The sequence below is a fragment of the Bradysia coprophila genome, assembly GCF_014529535.1.
Source record: "Bradysia coprophila strain Holo2 chromosome X unlocalized genomic scaffold, BU_Bcop_v1 contig_117, whole genome shotgun sequence".
Lineage (NCBI taxonomy): Eukaryota > Metazoa > Arthropoda > Insecta > Diptera > Sciaridae > Bradysia > Bradysia coprophila.
In genome coordinates, this window is record NW_023503292.1 from 2,667,894 (window position 1) to 2,688,387 (window position 20,494).

Sequence of the window (20,494 nt, forward strand, 5' to 3'; positions counted from 1 at the left end):
TTAGCTTATGTATGTATCAATTTACACATAAGAGTACGTTCAACGTATCACTATCTATAATATAAAGTTGGTTTGTTTGTTTGTCTCTCTACAGGAGCCCAGATGGAATGTAAGCTAGAGACTTGAAACTTGGCATTTCGACTAATGAGGAAAAGTTAAGAAGAACGCGTGATTTTTTTCCATTTCGCGTCGTGGATACGTTTCTTAAACGTGGAAATTTCTTTGTAACACGTGAATATTTTTGAAATAAAAATTTATTTTTGATGCATGAAAATATATTTGAAAATTTACCCTTTGCGCGAGCAAAAAGAATTTTGTCCGAATCATTCAAAAATATTTTCAACGCGTGAACAGAGTGGACGATTTTTATTTATTCCCTTGACTGTAAGTCATGGGTTTTACAAAAGAAAATACACCGTACACAACACGTTCACTATGGTTAAAAATGTATGGAAATATGATGAAAAAACGTTAAATGTTAAAATTTTGTGTCCTTTGTTGACACGATAACTTGAGTCCAATCTCAACCAATTTTCAAAAACGTTTTTTTAATCGACGAAGTATTGAAACCCTCAGGTCAAGTTCGAAAATGGGCGGTATCGGCTCAACCATCTGCTAGGAGTTCTCGAAAGAAGCCTTTTCCGCTTTTTGTTAACACGACAACTGACGTAATTCTCAATCGATTTAAAAAAAAAATGTTTGGTGGAGAATGGAATTAATTCCTGAAGTTAGATAGTTAGGTAAGATAGATTATGTTGGTCTAACGAACAAGCTGATTTTGTGTATCTATTTCAATAGAATTTTTCTTGTTGTCTGACTTTGCATTGTAAACAAAACTGAATAAATAGAACAAAAATTAACGATTGTGACGAGTTTAAGTTTCATTGAAAACATGTGTCATTTTGACAAATAGAGACATTTTGTTGAACACATTCATTACAGTTTGTTTGAAATGTCAACTTGAAAAAAAAACGTTTTTATCAGGTTGACATTTCAAACAATCTGCAATGAGTCTGTTAAAGCCTGCGTGTCACCGCCTTAGTGATCAACTCACATGTGTCTTTCAGAACCTTGCGAAAATGGGTGGTATCGGTTCAACCATCTGGGAGTAGTTCTCAAAAGAAGCCTTTTCAACTCTTTGTTAAAACGATTATCTTGTTATTTGATTTTGCCTTGTAAACAAAACCGAATAAAAAGAACCAAAATTAGAGTGTGAAGTTTGTGGCCTGAGCGAAGCGAGGGCCGCATTTCACACTAGTTAAAATTTAAAAAAAAGTATACGTCATTTTTTACTGGGGCATTTTATATACAAAGTATCGAAGACTTTCAGTGAAACTAAACAGAATTAAATCATCAATGAGAGATTTTTTAGACCGTTCTAGTAGTTCGTCTTCTAAATGCGTTTTTGTTGCCATCAACATACAAGATTACATTTCATTGAAATAAATCAATAAATCATTGCCAATAAAAATACTATTGAGAAGCTTACACAAACAATCAAGGGATCTGACCCACCCAACAGGCGGGACCTAGTTGTTTTTGAAAAATCGTTTTTTTCTGTATACGTGAGAGTGAGGTGTCATATGAATCGGTCGAGCGGGAAAGTAAACGGTCGAGCGGGAAAGTAACGGTTGGGAAGGAAAGCACCAACACACTCTCACTATTACAGAAAAATATCTTTCAAAATACCCCAATACACACGCGGTGTGTATTTCACTCGGGCTTCGCCCTCGTATCCATACACACCTTGTGTGTATTGGGGTATGTTGAAATATACTATTTATTGCCTGTGCAGTTCAAGCAGTCTTTTTTTCGCATAAAATAAAGATAGTTATCATACTTGGCGCTGTACCTGCTCGTTTTGAGCCTCACAGCGATAGTATTTCCAAGCAGCTACAAATTACGCCAAATCATTATGAATTTTTGGAATCACAAGAAATACGGTCGGTCAACCGCTGGCCTTGGAAGTTCATCGGATGTCAAACATTGGTCTCAGTGTGCTCAAATTCGGTAATCGGACAGACAGCCAGATGTGTATTGGTCGCGTCGTCGTTTTAAAAGTTTCGAATAAGAGTTTTCGCAATTTCACTGTATTTCTGGACACAGTGATCTTTAGTTTAATCTGCATGCATTTGTGATAAATTAACCGAAATTAGTTCGTGATTTTGAATAACGTTATTTGAGTAACCGAATTCATTTCGGTTTTTGAATAACGTTATTCGAGTAACCGAATTCATTTCGGTTTTTGAATAACGTTATTCGAGTAACCGAATTCATTTCGGTTTTTGAATAACGTTATTCGAGTAACCGAATTCATTTCGGTTCCTGAATAACGTTATTCGATTAACCGAATTGATTTAGTTTTCCGAATAACGTTATTCAAGTAACAGAAATCATTTCGGTTATAACGTTATTGATGCCTGGTAGAACAGCCACGATTTTTTTCCCTAATAAAATACTGCATTGTTATACACACAGTCACAGACTACACCCATAACTTCAAAATTCAAAACTTAAATATAAATTGAGATGAATAGTTTATTTAAGTTTCTAGAAACTTCTTAGAATGATGTTTATTTATTTCAAATTTAACAAAATTAGTTTACAAATAATGTATTTCATTTAAATCCTTTGAATGTGGTAATGTTCCTAAAACGGACGCAACATTGCCACGTTCAGATCACACTATCATCTCATTTAAATATAAACCCAAAATTTACACATTCCATCGCATTCACTTCCAAAAACTTAATTTTCAAGTAGAGATGTAAGCTTCATGGAAATTGTTAATTTAATTTATTTGTTTGCTACTATGTAATTGCAAAAGGTTGGCAGCGATATAAACTTCATAATTGCTTTGCATTTATTTCTAGTACCACTTATAATACAACACTATTAGTGATGACTTAAATGTACAGATTATAAATAATAAACGATTTATCGTCTGGAAGGTTGTTATTTATGTCATGTGAACCTTTAGTGATTATTAAAACATTTGAAGTAGCAGAGTTCTAATTCATATTTCGAATTTTACAGCCACTCGGCCTAACGATGTTCAAGGAGAACACTTACATCACTTCACTGAAAGATAATATAATTACCTATGTTGAAGCGGTACTGGAGGATAAAAACAACAAAAATCGTCTGAAAGGTGATTATTTGGAAATGCTTGAGCTGTGTCTACTGGTACTAGGCAAAAGATACCGAAGTACAGATTTCATGTTCCACATGCAGCAACTCGAGATGGATGGCTAAGATTATATATTCCATGAAAATATATTTGTTTCGCCAGCAACTGAATCTACCACGGGCCACAGTAGCAAATTTGAAACACATTTGCTTGTTTACATGTTTTGCTTATGTAAAGCACTGGATGCAGTGTTGTGTTGCGAGTAACGCTCTGCACAATAACTTGGTTTTATTGAAAGATTTGGACCGTTACTCTGGTATAAACAAGAAGGTTTCAAAATTGGCCGTAAGCAAATTTGAGGATCGGAATTAGTTGTCCTGTCATTATTTTCCGATAAGGTGCCAGTCTCTGTAAAAGAACGAATGTTCGCACAAATGAAACTTTTGGTTGATGGACAGTGGACAAATCGAAACTGGTGTCTACTAGATACAAGCAACATCGTTCAAAAAGAGTTGGACGACCTGGTCGACGCATCTTCCATGTCAGTTTTAAAATCCTTACAAATCGACATTCAATTTATGTTCGAGAATGAAGTCAACGAATGGGCACAATTTGATTCTTATAAGGCAGCCAAAAACATCATTGATTCAATCCACGTTGTCAATGATTGTGCAGAACGGACGCTAAAACTCATGACGGATTTCAACGAGTCCCTCACAGCAAACGAATCTGCAATGCAAAAAGTCATTCAAGTCGTTGAAGACAACCGCCACAAACTTCCAAACACTAAAAAATCCACTCTTGCATCCTATAAACAATATTGTTCGTAAATTAATTTCTAATTTGGGGATCACCAATTTTAAAACATTTAATTTGTTTGTCAGCAGAAAAATTTCTATCGAAATAAATTTCAACTCCATTTTTATCTGGGACGGTGGGTATGGTCGAGTGGGGTGTCAATGGATAGAGCTTGAAGTAAGCTACAAAACTCCGGGTTAGAGCTTCCTGCTACTAACTTTCCCAGCCGCCCAAAGCCCTTCAAAAATTTCTGTTTTCTCGAGGCTTTTCACTTGTTGCGGCGGCTGGGTGGGCCGAACATCGGCGTTTGTTGGTCAATAATATTCAGCTCATTGACCTTTATAAACGTGCACAATTTGACATTATTCACTTTTTGTATGTTGGAGTAATTGATAAAAAACGGTTTTCGCGACCACTTCGGAGAAAAATTTTCTAAGAGCCATGACAGCCCAACAAAAAATTTTCGGGAAAAAAGTTTTTCCACGATATTCTCAGAATTGAACGACGATTCATTTGAGCCATAGCTCGATTGGATCGCCGTCGGCTTCAATCTCGATTCCATATAAGCTGTTCGAAGTTTTGGCGAATTGACTCTTAACCCGATGTCACAATTTCTGAACTTCTAATTTCCTTGGAAACTGAAACCCTCTCGCTCTGTGAGTAATGCAAATATTTTAAGAAAAGTTGTTCTACAATAAATCTAGAAGATATCTGCTATATGAAAAAATATTCGCCAGAAGAAATTTTAGATTTCAATTTGAAAGTGAAACGATCTAGTGACCCAGTGAAACGAATGTCATACGCTGATCAATAATGGCGGTCTGCGTGACCTCTCCAAAGTATACAGCCTAGTCACAGGGGCGCCGACTTCTAAGGACAAGTGAGGCTCGGGCACCACTACTCGAATGATGATCACCACTACATCTTTCCAGTTTTACTTGAAAGAGCACCACTACTCCCAGATTCGCTTGTTGTATGGGCACCACTACTCCCAAACACAAGTCGGTCAATAATAAAGATCATTAATTTCGAGTAAACTGGGCTCAAAATAACATTTTATATTCTGTGTGGTTCAAGAGTTTTTCTTGTTCCACACGATCCACAGCGCTTTGAAAGCTAATTTAATAGCCATGTCCTGCTGCCCTCTCATTCAATTTAGTCGAAGCTATCAATTTCACTTGAGACAATACATACAAATTTTTCGGTTGAAAAATTACTGTACCAACTACATAAATACCGACCGATTTAAATGAAAAGTGATACAAGTCAGGTTTTATTTTTAACTGATCAATTAGTTTTCGCGTTTCTTTAATAAATTCTGACGCGTTACGTGATTGTAGAGTTAGGCTTTACTTTGCACACATCAATTTCTTCTATCTTAGTTCTTACTTAGCTTATGTATGTATCAATTTACACATAAGAGTACGTTCAACGTATCACTATCTATAATATAAAGTTGGTTTGTTTGTTTGTCTCTCTACAGGAGCCCAGATGGAATGTCTTAGAGACTTGAAACTTGGCATTTCGACTAATGAGGAAAAGTTAAGAAGAACGCGTGATTTTTTTCCATTTCGAGTCGTGGACTCAATCTCAACCAATTTTCAAAAACGTTTTTTTAATCGACGAAGTATTGAAACCCTCAGGTCAAGTTCGAAAATGGGCGGTATCGGCTCAACCATCTGCTAGGAGTTCTCGAAAGAAGCCTTTTCCGCTTTTTGTTAACACGACAACTGACGTAATTCTCAATCGATTTAAAAAAAAAATGTTTGGTGGAGAATGGAATTAATTCCTGAAGTTAGATAGTTAGGTAAGATAGATTATGTTGGTCTAACGAACAAGCTGATTTTGTGTATCTATTTCAATAGAATTTTTCTTGTTGTCTGACTTTGCATTGTAAACAAAACTGAATAAATAGAACAAAAATTAACGATTGTGACGAGTTTAAGTTTCATTGAAAACATGTGTCATTTTGACAAATAGAGACATTTTGTTGAACACATTCATTACAGTTTGTTTGAAATGTCAACTTGAAAAAAAAACGTTTTTATCAGGTTGACATTTCAAACAATCTGCAATGAGTCTGTTAAAGCCTGCGTGTCACCGCCTTAGTGATCAACTCACATGTGTCTTTCAGAACCTTGCGAAAATGGGTGGTATCGGTTCAACCATCTGGGAGTAGTTCTCAAAAGAAGCCTTTTCAACTCTTTGTTAAAACGATTATCTTGTTATTTGATTTTGCCTTGTAAACAAAACCGAATAAAAAGAACCAAAATTAGAGTGTGAAGTTTGTGGCCTGAGCGAAGCGAGGGCCGCATTTCACACTAGTTAAAATTTAAAAAAAAGTATACGTCATTTTTTACTGGGGCATTTTATATACAAAGTATCGAAGACTTTCAGTGAAACTAAACAGAATTAAATCATCAATGAGAGATTTTTTAGACCGTTCTAGTAGTTCGTCTTCTAAATGCGTTTTTGTTGCCATCAACATACAAGATTACATTTCATTGAAATAAATCAATAAATCATTGCCAATAAAAATACTATTGAGAAGCTTACACAAACAATCAAGGGATCTGACCCACCCAACAGGCGGGACCTAGTTGTTTTTGAAAAATCGTTTTTTTCTGTATACGTGAGAGTGTATTGGTGAGGTGTCATATGAATCGGTCGAGCGGGAAAGTAAACGGTCGAGCGGGAAAGTAAACGGTCGAGCGGGAAAGTAACGGTTGGGAAGGAAAGCACCAACACACTCTCACTATTACAGAAAAATATCTTTCAAAATACCCCAATACACACGCGGTGTGTATTTCACTCGGGCTTCGCCCTCGTATCCATACACACCTTGTGTGTATTGGGGTATGTTGAAATATACTATTTATTGCCTGTGCAGTTCAAGCAGTCTTTTTTTCGCATAAAATAAAGATAGTTATCATACTTGGCGCTGTACCTGCTCGTTTTGAGCCTCACAGCGATAGTATTTCCGAGCAGCTACAAATTACGCCAAATCATTATGAATTTTTGGAATCACAAGAAATACGGTCGGTCAACCGCTGGCCTTGGAAGTTCATCGGATGTCAAACATTGGTCTCAGTGTGCTCAAATTCGGTAATCGGACAGACAGCCAGATGTGTATTGGTCGCGTCGTCGTTTTAAAAGTTTCGAATAAGAGTTTTCGCAATTTCACTGTATTTCTGGACACAGTGCGATATCAACTTTTTTTCGCACGCTAAAGAACCTATTACCTTCAACGAAGGCTAAATTTTTATAAATAAAAATCTTGCATTGACCAGAAATCGTACCCCCGACACCAAAAGGTTTTTGAACACAAAGCAGCGACTATAGCCATTCGGCTATAGAGTCACACAATTATACCGAACGTATTGTTGAAGCGTATATACTAAGCATTGACTACTCGATTTCATTCAACGCGTCTCTTTACATCACATTGCAATGTGTATTATAATGCAACCTTCTTGATCGTTCAAAGAATCATGTCCGGAGCGTTAGCGGAGGACTTGACGCAGTCTAACTTCCAAAAAAAGGACGAAGAAATTTTTTTGAGACGCGGCAACTATGTATAGGCGAGAATTTAAGTTTCTTTCCTTTGGCCTGTATCACCACAAATCCTATTCTATCTTATTCGCGCTTCAAATACGAGCAAAACGAGCTATCACTCGACTATGTAACTTTAAAACTGCCGGAGATACATCGTTTTGAAGTTGGTCATTTTGATAGAAAATGCACCAAATTAACGTTTTCCAAACAATCAAAATCTTTCAACTTACTCTGTATGTTTCTATCTGTCTATCTGTCTATCTATCGACGGTCGATCTTGGAAACTAGTCAGCCAATCTCCATGAAATTTTGCAGGAACCTCAGGGTGGGCATAAAAATGAAAATGTGATACGCCATTACCCCAGGAAAAACCAGAATTTTGTTTTATTGGCCTCGAAGTGGTTTCTGAGTGTGGTTTTCGAGGGTCGGGAACGCGTTTTCAGCTGTAGCTCAGCTGCAGGGGCGTGTGACCCATCAAATGAAAGGTATTCGCCACACGAATCGAACAAAAAAATAATTAGAAAAATTGGTGCAGATTTGGTTGAGCTAGAGTGGTCAGAGTGACCAAATTTTGAGCTACTCGAGCGTAGGATGAAAGGACTAATATTTTTTGGCTTATGAGAGATAGAAATTTACTTTCTTCGGCAAAGTCTCAGAGTTTTACGAGTAGAACACATTGGCATATGTGAAAAATGTCGAAAGTTGGAAATGGGTGGGTCAATTATGTTTTTAGAGGTATTTCTTGAATGGTGGCAGATGGTTTTACGAGTAGAAAAGAATGGCATTTGCGAAAAATGTCGAAAGTTGGAAATGGGTGGGTCAATTGGAGTTTTGGAGATATTTCTTGAATGGTGGCAGATAGAGAATTACTTTCTTCGTCAAATTTTCGAATTTCGTCAAATTTTCGATTTTCGTTAAATTTCGTCAAATTTTCGAATTTCGTCAAATTTTTTAATTTTCGAATTTCTTCAAATTTTCGATTTTCGTCAAATTTTCGATTTTCGTCAAATTTTCGATTTTCGTCAAATTTTCGAATTTCGTCAAATTTTCAAATTTCGTCAAATTTTCGAATTTCGTCAAATTTTCGAATTTTGTCAAATTTTCGAATTTCGTCAAATTTTCGAATTTTCGTCAAATTTTCGAATTTCGTCAAATTTTCGATTTTCGTCAAATTTTCGAATTTCGTCAAATTTTCGAATTTCGTCAAATTTCGTCAAATTTTCGAATTTCGTCAAATTTCGTCAAATTTTGGAATTTCGTCAAATTTTGGAATTTCGTCAAATTTCGTCAAATTTTCGAATTTCGTCAAATTTCGTCAAATTTTCGAATTTCGTCAAATTTTCGATTTTCGTAAAATTTTTGAATTAAAGCTGTAAACTGTTATAAAAAGCAGTGTTGATTACACTTCTAAAACGACTGATATCCCAACAAAAATCTCTTCGAGAAAAGTGTGACGCAGTCTTTGAAATACAATTTCTAAAATGAATGATATCGCTAGAGTTGACGCTTTCAGCTTCGTTACGCAAAAATTAAATTTTACACCCAATTAGTTCAAACAAGCTGGCTTAGTTTTTCTCATCATCTGCCAAATAATTTTTACCAAAAAAAAATTTGACTGGAAACAACCAAAATTTTACCAAAAAAATCTGCGTCGCATGCGGCAGATAAATTTTCTTGCTGGTCTGTTCCTGAACATTTGCGACGCAGATTTTTTTGGTAAAATTTTGGTTGTTTCCAGTCAAATTTTTTTTTGGTAAAAATTATTTGGCAGATGATGAGAAAAACTAAGCCAGCTTGTTTGAACTGATTGGGTGTAAAATTTAATTTTTGCGTAACGAAGCTGAAAGCGTCAACTCTAGCGATATCATTCATTTTAGAAATTGTATTTCAAAGACTGCGTCACACTTTTCTCGAAGAGATTTTTGTTGGGATTTCTGTATACACAAGAATTTTGGAACAAAATGTAGGACATGTTTTGCATTGGAAAGGTGATTATGGCCCGAAATTGCGAAAAACGTTGTATCTACCACGGTAGGTATTCCGGTATTTTTTCGCACACGACGTCTTGTCGACCTCGGCTTCGCCTCGGGTCGACAATCGACATCTAGTGCGAAAAAATACCTTCATGACTACCTTGGTAGATAAATAACTATTACGATTTGTATGTTATTTGTAACGGAAAATGTAGAACCATACGATTAATAATAATACTTTAAAAGAAACATTTTAAAGTTTGAAACTTCATTGTGTTTTTATCAGATGTTTGTCATAATGTAGACGATCTGATTGGAAGACTCATGGTGTTGCGGTTGAAATTTGAACCTAAGAGCTCTATAATTCAGTGGGAGTCCTCGGAAAACACAATGCGATACTGGGTAGCTTGAGCGGTGTTAGGGAATCTCGCGCCGCGTCATTCACAATAACTCACAAAGTGACAGCTTCCTTATACAAAATGTGCCAAAATGTGAATTATTGTGAATGACGCGGCGCGAGATTCCTAGCAACCGCTTGAGCTTCGATTCATCAAGTTTTATCGGAATTGGATTTTGGTGGCGTGCTTTTGGGTAGCTTATACAAGGCGTGCGTAAGCTCATTCATTTTGAAAATCGATCAAATGCAAATGCAACTTTTTTTTAAATTTTATTTGTTTATTCTCACTCAAGGTTGTGTGTACCCTGTGTAACATACCAAAGGAACTAAAAACTAATATTAGCTGAACCTGTGCATGCGATCGTTTTTAATGGTTTTGATTTTGTGACCTTATGGCTCCCCTGTATTACGGTACAACATAAAAAGATGTATGGTAAATATGTGCTCTTCATATTTGTTATACATTGTGACTGTTACATTTACGAATCAAGTAATAATACGAAGTGTATATTCGAATTAAATCGTTATATGGGGAAGAAATTGAACCGTAAACATGAAAGCATTGTATACAAAAGAGGTATGTTTGTGTGGAATTGAATAAAATTGTATCTATTGAAATTGAATATTCTGAATAATAATGGAGGAAATGATCCTACACATCCACTTTTACCTCTGAAAATACAAAGTTGGAAAAACCCTTTTATCTTTCGTGATTTAATGTGAGAGTTTTCTTTGTTCAAATAAAACATAAATATATGAAAAGAAAATTTATGAAACACTAGCGCACGTGTTCGTCATGCTATTTTCTGTTACATTTAAATTGATTTCTTAACTTGATCTAAATTCACGTCGAGTGCGTAATAGTATACATTACGTCCGAGAGTGGATACGTTATGGCCCAAAGGGGACTTCGTATAGGTATAGTGCTTTACATGAATAGGCAATGTAAATGTAAATTTCATAAATATGAGCGAAGCACCATTGACATTGCCGTATCACATAAAATTTCACAAGCGATATACTAACAGTGCTAGATTTGTGTGTTGAAAATGTGATGTGTTTTGTTCGTAAAAGGCCTGTGAAACGTACATGGTCGTATGAGGTGTCATTATGACACTGTCATATGAAAGGTAATTGCATGTTCTTTCAAGAGAAGTAGAGCTTACGGAAGTTTGGTAGCATCTACGATGCAATATAAGCACTTAAACGTTTCAACTTCACATCATTCATCGTAGATGCTACAAAACTTCCGTAAGCTCTACTTCTCCTGAAAGTACATGCAATTACCTTTCATATGACACCCCACACGACCCTGTTGTACGGCTCGTGTAACTGGAGAAATTTTTGTAAGAAAAGTGCATGTTTTGGGTTCTGGAGTCGAATACCTTATTGGGCATATAAAAAAAAGTCCAATGGAAAATGCGTCCGATTTGAAGATTCTGTTTTTCAAAAGAATCCCTCATAATAAAGAGAAGTTTAAATGAAGATATTTAAAGTTTCAAGATTGCTATGGTGTTACGACCGTATGTACCTTAAATAAAAGCATAAAAAGGAGTATATGCTTTTATTTAAGGAACAATACCACCTAGCTTTGATATTATGTAACAAAACACAGATTTCAGGTGTTCCATTAGTAGACAAAAACAACTTTTTTCATAATAGCTATCGGTAATTGCAAAGAACTTCACCGTGAGTAGAGTAAACACCTAATGATAGCTAAAAGAATTGTTTCTTTATAAATCGTGATGTAAATAAGACCATAAACTTTTTTCTTGCAAATAGGGAAAACGTTTTGCATTTTTATGTATTACTTGAATGCTTTTATCAGTTACTTCAGCATATGTTCTTGAATCCTTACATTTTAAGAGAACGTTGAAATACTTTTTATATCCCTTGAATGTTCTTGTTTACTCATTTGTACGATATTATTGATTTTCTTGGAGAACATCTAACATACTGAAAGAAACATTCATGAAACGAATTTCAATTTAGTATTATACGTATGTTGTAATCTTCTGTTTTTCGTTCATAAGGGAAGTAGCTTTTTCATGTGATGAAATGTTACTAGATGTGAGATTGTAAATACAATCGACATTATAAAAAAAACTCCAACACATCCATGGGAATCATCACCCTAGGTAGAACATTCGAAGTTCACAAAAGTACTTCTTCTCGTCCGTTCGTATTTTGTAATGCATTTTTGTTACCGAGTCCACGCGTTCAAACAATTTTTATCTAATGTAAGAACTCGTTCAGGAACTAAAAATTCGTTACCTAAAGTGAAGATTTTGACACATTTTATATGAAAGAAGTGTCAAAATTCTCACCAGTGAAACTTAAGGAACGAGTTCTAATGTCAGAACATTCATAATTGGTATTAGAGGTGGGCGCCGGCGCCAGCCCTCTTGAAATATACAACTCAGTTCCATCAAAAAACCCGATGAAAGGTAAGAAGTTCTAGAGGTGCTAGAAGTGCCAATCCCTAATACCAAAATCTAGGACATGTCACTTCCTCAAGTATGCCGAATGCAGCTCAGTTCAATAAGACACGAAAAAGTGATAAAAATTGGTTAAAATTCACCCAGTATACATGAAAAATTCCGCACCCTTCATTCTACGGCCGACTAGCAGGATTGATACCTACTCTGACGACTCTAGCTCATGATACAGAGAACCGATGTTCATCGACTTTTTTTTCTTGATGAACATTTTCAGCACCTGTCATTTGCTGCATCATAACTTACTTACAATTTTCAGGAGAATAGGTTTTCATTATATTTTGTTGCAAAAATATTAGAAAGTCGTTAAATTTTGTGTTTTTAAAAGCTATTTTGGACAAAAATAGCTGAAAACTATTGATAATTGGTCGTAAACTCATGAAAAATCATTTGCATCCAATTTTCAATGATTTAATACAAGTTTGTCGAACAAACTCATCGAATATTTCGATCGTCAATTTATGCAGAGCAGCGATTTTTTAGGGTGTAATGGAATTTTCGACATACAACAAACTTTTTTATTTGCGATGGAAAGTTATCACATGCTGCTTATAAAATGTTCAGGATAGTCCCAACTATCCAGCTTTTAAGCCACTTTCCGCAAAAATTTGGTCATACGGACTTTCGATATGACGGTTTAAAGTCAAAAATGTTTTTCGCGGAGGTCGATTTTTTCATGAAATTTTGACTTTGAAAATTGTTTTCTCACGTTTAAAAAAATATTTTTTCTGTTTTTAAATTGTTTTGGATACTTTGGGGTATGTAGAATGAGGTAAAAATAAATTTTCACGAAAAATTTTCGAAACTCAGGTATTGGTGGAACAACGAAAAAATGCTTGCACTTAACCTCAATTTTTTCACATTTTATCGATTTTCTCGGAAAATTGAAATGGGATTTTTTAGGACTGTTGGTGAGCGTAGATTCAGACCACTAAGGTATACCGATTTCAATGTACACATTGCTGAAATAGAATTTTACAAGGTTTGTCATACTAAAAATCTAGTTTTCTCCTAGGATAAGTCTTTTTTAGCGTGTGAGAAGTTTCCAGACAGAGCCGTAGGCGAGGTCTGGAATCGAATACGCTAAAAAAGACTTTTAGTTCGTGGTACGAATAGTATTTTTCATATTGGACGGAGAAAAAGTGCGACCGAAAATCGGCAAGAAAACGAAAGAATCATTCAATAAAACCAAACTAGAAAAACATAAATGGAAGTGAAGAACCGAATAAAGACTAAGAAGAGTTCCTCCGTCTAAATGAAAATGAAATTAGTAAACCTCTGGAAGAACCACGACCTCCAACGTTTCTACAAAACAGAATAGAATGCGATTGCGGTTTTATAGTAAAAACAGTAACGGTCTTAAGATTCATCAGAACAAGCACAATAAAGAAAAAAACGGCAAGTCTAGAGCAGTTCCATCAAGAATCGGTAAAGAACAAAACGATTTAAGAAAGCCCAATCAAAATCAAGACATTCTTCAATACGTTGAAGAGTTTGGTATACTTCTCAGTAAATGTAAAGAAGCAGTTCCAGTTGTTCGTATAATTCAAAAATCAGTCCGCACAGTAGTCAGCCAGGAACTTTCAAGATTAATTGACCAAGCAGTTCTCACTAATGATGTTATTCCCTGGTTCCGCTTGCCAGCTTTTCCCTATATCGTCCTACGTTCACGACCTGAAAAATCGAAAGGAGGACCAAATGGAATTCGTGAAAACTTGAAAGACATGGAAAACATGACATATGTTACCGAATTTTTGAGATCCCAACTAGAAGTCTCGAATCCGAAAGAAAAAGATCCCATGCTCACACGATGCTCAAGTAGTCAAGACAGTGAACAAAAAACTTGGAGAAGGCGATTTTAGCGGTGCAATGAGAGTGCTTTGCTCTAACGAACTGTTAGCGGAAATAAAGTGATGACACTCTTTCTAAACTGCAATCAAAACATCCAGTGGATTTAGTACCAATCTTGGAAGGAATCAACCCCGCTGAGAGATTACCAGAAACTTCAACGGATTCAATCTCAAGTGGCATATCGAGTTTTCCTATCAGTTCCTCTGGTGGAATAGATGGCTTAAGACCCCTTCACGTTAAGGATTTAAATTCATTCACATGTGGTGCAGCCGGTGAAAAGTTAAAGAAATCGATAACAAAACTTGCATATTTAGCAAAGTTAGGTAACACCAATGAAAATATCGCCCGATTTTTCTACAGTGGTCGCTTAATCGCTTTTTTGAAAGGAAATGCTGACGTGAAGTCGTTGTTTGAACGTTTAATATACCACTCAGAACAATAATCTCGATCGTTTATTTTGTAACGATTAATTTGTACAACCAATCATTTAATTGCATATTTATGTAATTGAATTTGGTTGTTTGTTGATTGGATTGTGTAGCTAAACTGATGGGTGTATTTTATATGAATGTGATGTGATGTAATTTAGAGATGCAATCGAAATGGTGTAATGTCATTTATCCTGTTAGATTTCAGCGTTGTGTATAGGGTGGAATAATTTAATTTAATTATTAGTCGCGGTGCGGCTGAAGCTCTGCATTGATTATGACGCTCTGCATTGACGGCCCCATAAAGTGTTAACAGAGAATTTCAAAAAGAGTGTGCAATTTCAATAGACCATTGAAAGAAATATTTAATTTTTTTATATTATGCGTGCGATTATAAATGCAACGAAACTTAGATCATGATTTTCTCACAAATTCGAGCGCAGCTTTCAAGCGCGGTAGTTTTTTAAATTTCTCTCAACGTTTCTTTGTCTCTCGTCTGTCATTTATGCAAAGAGAGTTTATTTCGAAACATAGAGGTTATGTTTTGATTTGTATTTTGTTTTGAAAGTCGTTAGCACCATGTCGTTAATTTTATATAAAACTTCGAAGGAACACGCATCGTCAGATGTGGTATACTACTGCCTCTACGGATATTTCTTTTTGGGTCAACGAAAATCACAGCTCGCAAAAACCTTCAACAAAAATAAGTCGACCATCACGCGCTGGATAAAAAAGTACCTCGAAAATGGTTTTTACTCCAGATCCGAAGCTCGAAAATTGGCAAAATTTAATGATGGACAAAGAAATTGGATTATTGAATTGTACCGCCGGAATCCTGTTACTTACCTGCACGAAGCAAAGTGCCTTTTCATGAAAAAATTCGAAACGAACATATCGGCCTCGTCTATTTGCCGTATACTTCATCACGCAGGATACACTTGGAAGACTCTGGAAAGACGTGCCATTCAAGTTCGTGAGGACGACATCACCCGATTTTTTTTTGAGCTGGCTGCCATACAATGGGATTTGTCATCGTTGACTTTTTTGGATGAGGTAGGATTTGACAACAAGGGAATATTGAGGAACAAAGGATACGGAATCAAGGGTGAGCGATTGGTGCATCGAGGTGAGTTTGTGCGAAAACCCAGAATATCGTTGCTGTGTTTCTTGGGTCAGTCAGGCATCCAGGCCACTTACCAAACGGATGGGACATTCACGAGAAAGATATTCTTTTCCAACATCAGAGATTTCGTTCTGAGCAACAAGGTGCAAACATATCCCGGCAGACATTCGGTTTTTATTTTGGATGGAGCTAGGATACACTGTGATCCGAACATAACGACTTACTTGCGGTCGTTGGGAATCATGGTGATTTTCTTACCCGCATATTGTCCGTTCTATAATCCGATAGAAATCATTTTCGGGTTGTGCAAAAAGAGCATGAAAAAAAGCTACAAGGAAGGAAGCGATTTGTTGTCAGCTGTGGCATCCACCATCACTAAATTCAGCTACTTCGACTCGACGGCAATATTTACGAAATGTGGTTACAATTATGACGGCACGTTCGATCCAATGAAAAACCTCTGAGTGCCGTAATTCAACATGTGTAATTCTCAAGACCCTTTAAGGTTTTAACAAAGTAATTCTCAAGCCCCTAAAGGTTTTTTAACAAAGCAATGCTCCAAGAGCAATATAATGAATTCTGTCCTACGATAAAGAAATAAATGAAAAATGTTAACCGAACCATCTGCCTCATATATCAGTTCATATGGTCAATGTCTTCACAATCCGTGACCAACTCTGCAGTATCAAGCGAAAACGTAGATTCCATTGGTTGTACGGCGTTGTTCATATCACACAGGAGTGACTCTTCTCGTTCGGCTTGCTGTTCCAGATACTCGAGGTGCGTCATCAAACTTTCCACTTCTCGTTGGCACGAGTTTATAATCGATTGCAATTGTTGCACCCGCAAACGAATACCATGCAAACTTGTACGTTGCATCCCATTCACGTTTCGAGCAAGACGAAGTCCTTGCTGAGCATTCGATAAAATTTCTGCCTTACTGGTGGCAATATTTCGAAACAACACCACAACATGGTCCGGAGGACTGTCTCGTATAAGTTGTTCGTGTGCATGCGTTGGTTTTGCTGCGATGAATGTAGCCCATATTCGCCAGCCTATCGGTTGTGGTGTCGTTAGATGATGTGAGTGAGCCGACTTAAGCTTACCGATGATCTCGTCAATCAACTCGTTGGCAACGGCAGTAGATCGGTCACGAACAGCTGGGTCCAATAATTGTTTTTTCACAATATTGAAAATTCCGTTTGTTGCAACGTTGCGAGTGTAAACAAAGACCACCACGTCCACTTCTTTGCTTCTTAGGCTCACTAGCAAATCCGTGCTGATGCCTGTAGGAGTGTGATTTCTTCTGCCCTTAGGATCGAAGATCTGCACAAATTTATCAATTTGATTGTTGGCAATATCTGGAACATCAGCGCTCCAAGCAACATTTTCGCCTTCGACGATGACTTCACGCTCCAGGCAACCACTATCAACGATTGTCTTCCAAATGTTATCAAGTAGTTCGGTGAGGTCACCAGCTCCAATATCCTTCGCCCCAGTGTAAATAGGAACGCCATTTCGCTGGCTAACAAAGTTTTTCTTATAAAATTTACACTTCAAATAATACAGTTGCGACTCCATTTTAATCGAATAGTAACACGTTGTTTGTTTATACTCACTGAGATGTCAGACGAGAGAGAAAGCGAGCCAAACGTCAAAATTTTTTATATGCTGCGTCGGATCGATTTCTCTCTTTTTATAAAATGCGAGAATTGACGAGAGTCTAATTTCGTTTGATATTTTTAATAAATAGAATTTAATGAAAAATATTGTTGCCATCCCTATGCCATCCTACTCATTATTCTGATGGATCGTATCTCTATTTTTCCGCTCTTTTACCAATATAATAAAGTGGTTCATTGTTCAGTGAATAGTGTTCACCATTTGTAGGTCAAGTTATCGCTTGAGAAACATTAGAATTCATTTCTTCCACGTGCAACTCTTTTTTTTATTCTCGACTCGAATGCAACTCTTTTGCAACTCATTTCAGATTTTAGGCGTGCAACTCCGATAACTATTTTTTTCGCATCCAACTCTTTTTAGTGGTTTGCCCCTCGGTGAATATCCACTTTATAGTACTTTGGCTATTCGCACAATGTTCGAATAGCCGAAGTATTATCAGCTGAAGACTCGCACAATTGGCGAATAGGACCTTTACGACTAAAATATATTGAGTTGTTAGAGTTTTTATCAAATGTAAGGCAATTGAATTTACATAAATGAAGTAACAGATTTAACGATTTGTTGCGGTGTGAAATCTCTCCGATTTGATGTATAAATTCACGCAGGTCACGCACCACACTTATATGGAAAACGCGCAAAATTTGAAAGTTATGCTGTTAAGGAAAATACAACTTCAATCCAATTACTTCCATTCATTGCACATAAAAACATCATCACGACACGGACTCATATATAGTATTCTTTGCACTATATTTTCATGTGATATAACTTCTCTCTGGTATTTTGACTAATGGTTAGTTAAAGTAACTAGATCTGGCACAATAATTATCAGAAACCGTAAATCGTATTGGAGTGAAATTAAATTTGAAAATGTACGTATACACGGAAAGCGACAGCGTTACATGTTAGTATGTGTTGTCTTGAAGAAAGTTTGACAATTGATCAGCTTTCGTGTAACACACGATATGAGCTGTGGCATAGTATTTGAAAGAACGGTTCAAAATTAGGTTTGAAAAGAAGATGTCCAGATTGTGGGTTCGGTCCCCACTCGTGAAGCAAAAATAAATTTTCTCTCTGGTAAATTTCCATGAAATGTCATAGTTGGTTCACAAAAAAATGGAGCGCTGACATCAGTAATCTTATGACGAAATATACAATATACGAACAAAAAAAAAATATATATATACGAACAGCATTTCCCTATATAGGGGAATTATGTTTAGAAACTAAGAAGAAATGTAATAGAGTTTTCGCAGATTCTAGTACATTCTGTCATAAAATCTGCTGTCACTGCGCTTATTTTCATGTGAACCATGGTGACATCTGTTCTGTAATGACAAATGTGAAGTTGGTTCGGTTGGTTCACATGAAAATAAGCCGCTGAGAATGAAGTACTATGAAAAAAATGTGGCGCCTCTACAGGCCAACCCACTTGTCCCATAGGTCCACAAAAGTTATACGTAAATTTCATCAACCTTCACATTATGGTTTTCACGGAACACATACATCCCAACAAAAATCTCTTCGAGAAAAGTGTGACGCAGTTGAGAAAAACTAAGCCAGCTTGTTTGAACTAATTGGGTGTAAAATTAAATTTTTGCGTAACGAAGTTGAAAGCGTCAATTCTAGCGATATGATTCATTTTAGAAATTGTATTTCAAAGACTGCGTCACACTTTTCTCGAAGAGATTTTTGTTGGGATATCAGTCGTTTTAGAAGTTTAGTCAACACTGCTTTTTATAACAGTTTATAACAGAAATTCGAAAATTTGGCAAAATTTGAAAATTTGAAAATTTGACGAAATTTGAAAATTTGACAAAATTTGAAAATTTGACGAAAATCGAAAATTTGACGAAGAAAGCAACTATCTAACTGCAACAACTCAAGAAATAGCTCTAAAACCCTAATTGACCCACTCATTTCTAACTTTCGACATTTTTCACATATACCAGTCTGGTCTACTCGTAAAACTCTGAGACTTTGCCGAAGAAAGTAACTCTCTATCTGCCACCATTCACAAAATAACTCTAAAACCCTAATTGACCCAACCTTTTCTAACTTTCGACATTTTTCACATATACCAGTCTGTTCTACTCGTAAAACTCTGAGACTTTGCCGAAGAAAACAACTCTCTATCTGCCACCATTCACAAAATAACTCTAAAACCCTAATTGACCCACCCATTTCTAACTTTCGACATTTTTTACATATGCCCCTATGTTCTACTCGTAAAACTCTGAGACTTTGCCGAAGAAAGTAACTCTCTATCTCTCATAACCCAAAAAAAAATATTAGTGCTTTCCTTAATCATTCTAGCTCAAACGAATCTGCCCCGATTTTTAGCCCCGTACGAAGTACTGGGGGCTTATAAGATTAATATGCCGTTTGTAACACGTCGAATTGGAAGCAGACAGTAAGGGCAAAGCATTTGGTTATGTTCAAGTTCATAGATGACGAATCCGCAATAAAAAAAATGTCCGTCCGTCCGTCCGTCCGTCCGATTCTAAAGAGGCACTTTCTATCAAACTTAAGCCGTTCCAACTAGGTTTTGGAGCAAAAGATGGAGCTGAAGCAATAATCCATGCAGTTCGTGCATTTATAAACGTCGATTATTCAGAACCAACGGTACTGTTGAAATTGGATTTCTCAAATGCCTTTAATGCGCTGAAGCGACAGTATCTCCTTGACGAAACCAAGTCAATCTACTCAGCATTATTTCCAATAATGAGGCAAGCCTACGGAAATTTTTCAAACTTATACTTCAATCACCAATCTTATCAAAAAGAGGGGTTCACCAAGGCCCAGAGGGTCGCCCACCCGGTTTCTGTATTGGCACTTCAAAACTAATTCATTCATTATCATCGGACTTAAACGCTTGGTACCTTGATGATGGTACAATAGGAGATAACTTTGGAACGGTAATGGAAGACATAGACAAAGTTTTGGATTTCCGTGAAATTTTCGGCCTTTCTTTAAATCCATCAAAATGTGAGGTTCTTTTCATCAATGCGACCAAAGAGCAAAGAGATTCAATGTATTTAGCAATCTCAGAAAAGTT

The 20,494-nt window shown here is 36.4% G+C and overlaps 1 protein-coding gene and 1 long non-coding RNA gene across 2 annotated transcripts in view; both read right to left on the reverse strand.

Moving 5' to 3' along the window:
• LOC119067040 (ankyrin repeat and fibronectin type-III domain-containing protein 1) overlaps window positions 1-20,494 on the reverse strand; it is a 147,842-nt gene that overhangs the window by 115,362 nt on the left and 11,986 nt on the right. The window lies entirely within an intron of this gene.
• Window positions 4,313-10,524, reverse strand: LOC119067067. Its single transcript, XR_005085857.1, has 3 exons — window positions 10,510-10,524; window positions 5,151-5,153; window positions 4,313-4,521 (listed from the first exon to the last, which is right to left on the reverse strand). It is a non-coding gene; the product is annotated as an uncharacterized LOC119067067 (long non-coding RNA).